The sequence below is a fragment of the Pelmatolapia mariae genome, linkage group LG10_11 (assembly GCF_036321145.2).
Source record: "Pelmatolapia mariae isolate MD_Pm_ZW linkage group LG10_11, Pm_UMD_F_2, whole genome shotgun sequence".
In the NCBI taxonomy this organism is placed as follows: Eukaryota; Metazoa; Chordata; class Actinopteri; order Cichliformes; family Cichlidae; genus Pelmatolapia; species Pelmatolapia mariae.
In genome coordinates, this window is record NC_086236.1 from 7,640,447 (window position 1) to 7,648,763 (window position 8,317).

Consider the following 8,317-nt stretch of genomic DNA (forward strand, 5'->3'; position numbering starts at 1 on the left):
TGAAAAGACAGTGGATGGAGGAAATGTTTATTGCAACAACATTAATACCTTCCTTCCTTGATGCTGTCATTGGTCGCATCCATAATCACCCATTCATTCATCACTCTGTGTTTCCTGGGTAGTTTATATGCAGAGGAGAGTTGATTGGCAAAATTAAACAGCACTTTTCGACACTACTCAGGCATTTTTCTCAGAACCATTAATCAGAGAAGTGATAAATGACAAAACAGTGGCTAAATAAATTAAAACCAACACGCATAATTTCTGATAAATATTCATCACTAATGGCATATTTTCTCAAAATACTACATAAAAAACCACCTTTTCACTGTTCCAGTTTATAATTTCACAGTTTATAATTGTATACAATGTGATACAGTTTACATCAGCTGTGTATTACTAATCACAGGGCATTGTGTGATGCTTTAAGTTCACTATAGGGTGTAACTGTTTGCGAAATATATTCTGACAGCACTACAAATACAAAATCGCAAACTCCTGATACAGTGAGTGATTTCTGAAATATATTGGTTTTCTTTAGAGGAGTTGAGTGATGAAAAAAGGAATCACACACTAACCAAAATAAACTCAAGAAGTGATGCCACAGAAACAAAACATCAGAATGCTTTTTCATTTTGTAATCCTTGCTTCATTCCTCATCAATTTTCTGCTTGTTTAGTTAACCACTCTCTCCACTGTAAATACTCCCCTGTTTCCTTTTGCCACATCCTCGACACCTCCACTCATGTCTTAGTCCCTCCCACCAGAGACGCAAGCAGAGGAGGTAAGGAAAAGACACGAGGAAAGAGAGGAGTCATGTCTTATTTTGAAATTGATGACTGAGACAGCTGCAATATCAGCTTTTTTGTGATAACCCAAATACAGCTGGGCTTTATGATCACAGCTTTAACAGTGTTTGTGACATAAAAAAATATATTTGGGGCTACTTTGAAGTAAAATCCAAACATAGTGAAATGTGACACTGAAACCCCCTACCATGGTTTGTACACTGCTCAAAAAATGAAAGGAACACTTTTTAATCAGAGTGTAGCATCACATCAGTTAAACCTCTGGGTGTTATGGAACGGCTGTGTGCAGGCAGGAAAAGGACCCAAGGTGCAGACACTCGGAGGCAAAACTTGAACTCAAAACACAGACTCACAGGCAGGCACTACAACAGAGGGAACAGAGACGTGGGACCAGGGCAGACACAGACACTGACTGGGCACGGGGAAATAGCAGACAGGGGAGACAGCAACTAAGGATTACACAGAGACATAAACCATAAGACAGAACTCTAACAAAGAAACCAAAGACTAGAAATGATAAATAATATAATAAACTCAAAACCCTGGGTCAACGACCCAGGCATCCTAACACTGGGATATTGATCTGATCAGTTAAGAGGCAGAGGGGGTTGTTAATCAGTTTCAACGGCTTTGGTGTTAATGAAATTAACAACAGGTGCAACCCCCAAAGCAGGGGGTTTTCACTAGTTTTGCATTTGGCGAGGCTCAATGTCACTACTGGTAGCATGAGGCGATACCTGGACCCTGCAGACGTTGTACAGGTAGACCAACTCCCCCAGGATGGCACGTCAATACGTTCCTCCTTCTGTGTCCACAGGCTACTAACACAGTCGTTGAGTTTAGCAGCTTAACATTAGCATGATGTCAGGCTACAGTTATTTCCACAGTAGCTTCAAACGTCCATGTGAAGGTGCTAGCGGGCAACAATTCATTGCTTCAATTTCAGCCAGCAACAGCCTGCCCAACCTCCACCACATTCATATAAAGCAACGTGTAAAGCCAAATGTAAAAGATTACAGTCTGACAGTTTGACACACTGTTTTTTTTCTATATTCTCTTGATTTGAACAGACACATATTCACCCACGTGTGTGTGTGTGTGTGTGTGTGTGTGTGTGTGTGTGTGTACGGGTTCGTACTATCCTGGTGGGGACCAAAATCTGACTTTTACTATCCTGGTGGGGACTTTCTGCACCGTGGGGACCAAAATCCAGGTCCCCTCGGGGTTGAAAGCAATTTTCACACTCAAAATGCGGTTTTACTGTCAGGGTTACAATTAGGTTATGGTTAGGTTTAGGGTAAGGGTTAGGGTTAGGCATTCATTTTTAATGGTTAGGGTTAGGGTAAGGGGCTAGGGAAAGCATTATGTCAATGGGATGTCCCCACGAGGATAGCAAACCAGACATGTGTGTGTGTGTGTGTGTGTGTGTGTGTGTGTGTGTGTGTATGTCTGTGTGTGTGTGTGTGTGTGTGTGTCAGACTCAGCAGCACAGTGGGTTCATTAAACATAAGTTTGAAAATTTGCTGATCTGTCTATGATTATTTGATTCATGTGAGCTGCTGTTTATTTAAAGATGGTTCTGAAAACTAAAGTTGCACAGAAACTGAAAAGATGAAATGATGGACATTTGCTGAGATAATCCTAAATTTTAAGGATTTGTTACAAGGGCAGGGATAGCGCAGTAGGTAGAGTGGTCCCCCTATGGCAGGTCGGGGGTTCGAATCCACTGAATGGCTACCCTGAGCAAGGTACCCTCCTGCTCCCCGGGTGCTGGATTGGCTGCCCACTGTTTCATTAGAGTGAATGGGTTAAATGCAGAGAGTAATTTCCCTACGGGGATAAATGAAGTATACATTATTATTATTATTACCTTCAATAAGGAAATTATGCATTTATTTTGGTTTGGACAGATTCATATAAAACTTGCTTGGCTTAGCACAAATTAGAAGTGATCAACTTTTGGAGTCAAAGAACTTTTGGAAGGATTTTATAACATTGTGTATACCACAAATATATATGCATTTTCTGAACCACAGAGGTGTTTCACATCTTACCGGGGTACTTTGTCATGGTAACTTGTGCTGTGAACCTAATCATCTCTAGATTAGAATTCAACACTTGCTGACCAGTTTTTCCGGACAAAAAATGTCACTATTCCTGAAAGATCTAATTGTCCGCCGTGTGCTGAACAAGCACAAGGTGGGTCGAAAGTTTTTTTCAGTAGACTCTAATGTATGTTTGTTTCCCTGATGAGCATCAGTAAGAAATACAAATTCTTAGACACAACTTTATTCCATCCATCCATCTTTCACTTATCCAGTTCAGTGCTGCGGCTCACTTGAGTCTATCCCAGCTACCATAGGGCGAGAGACAGGGTACATCCTGGAAGTGTCACATTCACACCTCTGGTCAATTTAAAATCGTCAATTAATCCTACCCCATGTGCCACCACCAACAATTGTATTACTTTATTTCTTAATTCAAAGACTTTTACAGCTATTTTGTTGTTCTATAAACAATAATATATGATCCTAAAACAGATTAAAGCACATATTTATAGCCTATGTGAGGCTGAGGCTGAAGCTAAAAGAAAAAATCTAAAGCTGTCTTTTAAGCATTTATTTAATGAAACACAAATTATATTCCATCAGATCCCCCCATGTCTTAATGACAGAGTTGTTATATATTGAGAAGTCTGTTAATTTACACAGCTGGTACTTCTGCTGGTTTCCCTCCTTGTTTCAAGTAGGTTAGATTTTACTATTAATTTATTATTTCACACATACACATTCACTCTTCCCACAGTATAGTTTTTATCTTCCTTTGGAAAATCAGCCCCACACTTAATTGTCCATAATTGTGATTGGTCAGATGCTGCTTTAATGTACATGTGCAGGTGAAACCCTGGGTTACCTTAGTGAGTTAGCTTAATGCTTTATCCTTATTGCCCATGTTAGGGTACATGAAGATAACAGAAAGAGATCCTGGGTATGCTGACTTCATAGCCTTAAGGAACATGACCAAACTTTAAACTGAATCATGACACAAATTATTCAGTAATAAAAATACTTATTCCACAATTTATGTTATTTCCAGTGGTGGTATGAAAATATGTAACCAGATAATTGGCTATCACATTGAACATGGCTGCTCAGTGTCTCCTTCCTGTTCAATCATATTTATCAACATGAATCAGACTTAGTGTGTCAGTATGAAAATAATTGTTTCAGCGCTACCACAGGACATTTCATTTATAGTAATAATATTTGAATAAAAATATTAAAATAAAAATAATACCTTATTTTATTGAAAGGCAGACTTCTTTGTTATTACTGCTACACATAAAATAGCTTTAGAGCCAGCACTGACTTCAGTAAACACCTTGAAATATTCACTTGACTGTGCTTTGAATGTTGCCATGGCTGACGTGGGCTGTGGATTTGCTGTGTTGCTTTGAATGCCGCTGCCAAGGGGAATAGTTAACCCTGTGCTCTCAAAATGAGGGTACACGGTGCATTAAAATAAAATTAAGTCTTTTTTTCAGCATCCAGGGTTATCTCACGTGACAACTTTTTAAACCTTACCAAGTAGTTTTTGTGTATAAACTGAAGTCAAACCAAAAGGCAAAAACTCATCTACCGATCGGACACAAACATCAATGTCCTGGTTCACAGTCCACTAATTTAAGTCACTGCAGCACTCTCCTGCCTGCCTTACTTTAAATAGGACTGTTTATCCTCTAATATTAACGGTCGGGTCATATCTTGTCTGTTTGTAAAGAAGAGCCTGGTTTATCGTAAAGAAATCAAGAAAGGCTGAAGCACACTTTCCTCACACTTACTTAAATTATATCAGCAGAGGGTGCTTGCAAACTCCATGTGCCTACTAATTTTTTGTGACTTATCAGCGAGGTCACAGCACTCCAAGGACAACATGGTGGATGCTGAATTATAAGAGAGGTCCTCGAAGGGGTCCATTACTTTCACATCTGCCCGATTCATCATTAAAACAAGGTGAAGTGGTACAGCAGGCAGTAATACTTGTGTTTTCCCCAGTTGTCTTCCTCTTAAGCACGCTATTTAAATCTGAATCACTGGAATACAAAGAAAAGGATATACAGTGCAATGAAAAAGTATTTGCCCCCTTCCTGATTTCTTAGTTCTTTGCATATTCATCACACTTACATGTTTCAGATCAGACAAATATTAATATTAGAGAAAGATACGATAAGACTAAATACAAATTGCAGTATTTAAAAGATTTCATTTCTTAATGGAAGAAAGCTACCCGAACCTACTTGCTCCTATTTTAAAAACATAATAGCCTAAATTCCCTAAACCTAATAACTGGTTGTGCCACCACCTTGTGCTCCAGGACTTTCTCCAGTGCCGACTGCCACTCACCTCTTGGATCTCAGTTCGTACTCGCTCACTGGGAAATATCTCCAGACCTCAACTGCCTGCCTGCCCTCCTGCCCGCTCACCACTTTAGATCCAACGTTTCACCTTCTCAAACCCCAAGGAATTACATCACCTCCCCCTCAACACCTCACCTCCACCTCCTGCAAGTAAGCTGGAAAGACTGTTATGCTCACCTTCTCTAGTAGCCCACTTAAACCCAGCTCTAACTCTGCTCTCCTCTCTCCCCAGTGTGACCATTACTTACCTGCCCAGATCCAGTTGTCCTTATGGTCCTGCCACTTTGATAGTTTCACGGCCACATTCCCACGCCACAGTTAGCAACGTCCCTGTACATTTACCTTCGTCACATGTATTGTACATTCACCAATAAATTGTGTTAAAACGCTTCCTTGCCTCCGCTCTGGGTTTCTGTGCTTGGGTTCTGTTCAAGTTGCTGGCCTCCGCCCAGTGTGACACTAGATGTAACGGGACTCAAATCTCCCAAAAATTGCCCAGGTGAGGCTAGTATAAGTAAACTCCAAAAAAAAAAAAGCTTAATCACAGGTAACTTATGATTTAACAAATAGAGGCAGTTACTTTTTCATGTAGGGCCAGGTAAAACAATCTGTAAGTTAAGAACTGTTTTAAGCAAAACTGACACTTTCACCACAGCCAAATTCATGAGGATACATCTTCCCAGGGCCATGTATATCCCGGCTATAGCTCATTATGATCTAGCCTGTAGTTCATGAGATAGCTCTGACTTAGTGATCCTTTCTGCTATGCCTTAGCAGCACAAAAGATAACGTGTGGAGCAATATGAAATGGAGAAAAAGAACTCCTCCTGCGTGACTGCAGTCTCATGAACAGTAGAAATTTAACTATAGTTTATCATTTGGACAGTAAAGGTCACAGTGAGATTTCGGAAATCTCAGTACAGAATGGCGCTCTACATTCTCTTAGACACATGGAGATGCTGAACAATAATCTCTAATTATCCCACCAAAAATAAAAGTCATGCTGCATAATTTAACAGGAAACTGGTGGGCAGAACCAGCACATTGTTTCTGTGAGTCTGTGTTAGGGAGTCGGTGCTGGTACACCGAGAACAACTTCCCCACATAAAAGTGTACATGCAAGTATCTGCAGTGTTTGTATTGATCTGCCCTTAAGGGTCGGTTTGCACCCTGCTGTTAGAGTGAATTTCAGGTGTGGTAGTTTGGCAGGAAAAGGATCTCTGTTTTGGAAACTGTGGAAATCACAACGTTCCAGGTCTGCCATAAAAATTCTCTTTGATCATCTCCTCGTTATGTTGCACTTCTCTTTCTCCCTGTTCACAAACACATCATGCACACTCCACTCTGTATCTCTTGTTCTCATCGTCCTCCTTCACCTCCTGTACACCCCATCTTTTCTTTTCTGCCACTATTTTATAGCTTTTTATAAATTTTTGGCCCCCCCTCCTCTCCCTCTCTGATTAAGCTTGCTGGTGCATTAATAAAGTGCAGCTCCCCCTCCCGCCCTCCTCCAGTGGGATTAGGCAGAGCACTAATTCCATCTCCGGTCCTGGCCGCTTTGAAGTCGACTGCCAGGGAAACTGGCAGCTTCTTCAATTGGCCATTTGCATAATCCCACCACTGCACTCGTACATGCTTATCAGAGTGGAGGATGAGCTAATATGCTGGATGGAGCTGCACATCGGCATTATAATAATCCAGTCGTTTCTAGTAGCCCGGCCTTCTTCATCACTAGTACCATCAGGAATAAATGGATCGCTGTCGTTATCGCCATTATGATGTCATCATTGTTACAGCTCATCTTCCTCATCACTCTTGGTTAATTCTGCAGTCCTTATCATAATAAGTAATTAGCATGCACAAATGCTAATTTTTGCTCACTGGCAGCAGCAGCTGATTGTATTTGCGTTGCATTATCTGCTCAAGCAGCACAGTGCAAAGCGCCTGTGTGCTCTCACACAACACAGCAGAACTGATGTGTGAAAACAGAGCCGCTGTAAATGTCCCAATAATGATCCCAGGAAGCCTCCCTGTGAGAAGAGAGATGAAACGGGAAGAAATGAAAACACTGTGGTTCCATAAAAGGGGATTGCCTCGATGTAATCCATGAGTCAGCAACTACTGGTCCGAACCCATGACGGAAACTTTGGGACACCAAGCATATCCTATTAGTTTTTCATACGCAGCATATGGTCACTAAAGTCCTCCTCACATGAGACTATTCTTAACTGATGTGATTTTTTTAAAATAAGTGAAGCGGATGGTCTGTGGAAAAAAGTGACTGCTACCAAATTACCAAGCGAATCAGCATCTTCTTCTGATTCTAACAGACAACAAATAATATATCACATACACAGATGAGGCATAACATTATGATCCCCTGCCCAAGATTGTGGTGGTCCCTCTTTTGCTGTCAAAATAGCCCGGACCCATAGAGGCATGCATTCCACTACACCCCTGAAGGTGTGCTGTGGTAAGTTAGAGGTGGGGGCTCCATGGATTGAACTTGTTTGTCAATCACATCCCAGAGATGCTCAACTGGATTGAGATCTGAGGAATTTGGAGGCCAAGTGAACACTTCAAACTCGTTGTTGTGCTCGTCAAACCATTCTTGAACCTAGTTTGTGGCAAGGCATGTTATCCTCCTGAAACAGGTCACAGTCATCAGTTTCCACGAAAGGGTGAACATGGTCTGCAGGACCCAACGTTACCCAGCAGAACATTGCCAAAAGCATTGCACTACCTCTGCTGGTTTAACTTCTTCCTATAATCTGAGGAGCTTGGAAAGAAAATCATCTGGACTTCTTTATGTTTCCTTCAAGAAATTTCACCTCTCATTTGAGAAACTTCTTCAGTTCTAAGAGCAATTGGTGGAGAGTCCCAGATTTTAAGCCCTATGGGAGTGTCCCCAACAGGGTCAGGGACCCCCTATTGATCCTGATCACACCAGCCAAGACATTTCACAGACATATTCTTCCCATAATGCTTCCTGTTGCCAGGTGTTTGACCATCCATGGGCACCCTGACTGGTCTGCAGTTGTGTGACCCCATACAAAACAACCCCACTCCAAACTTTTTCAAGAATTTGAGC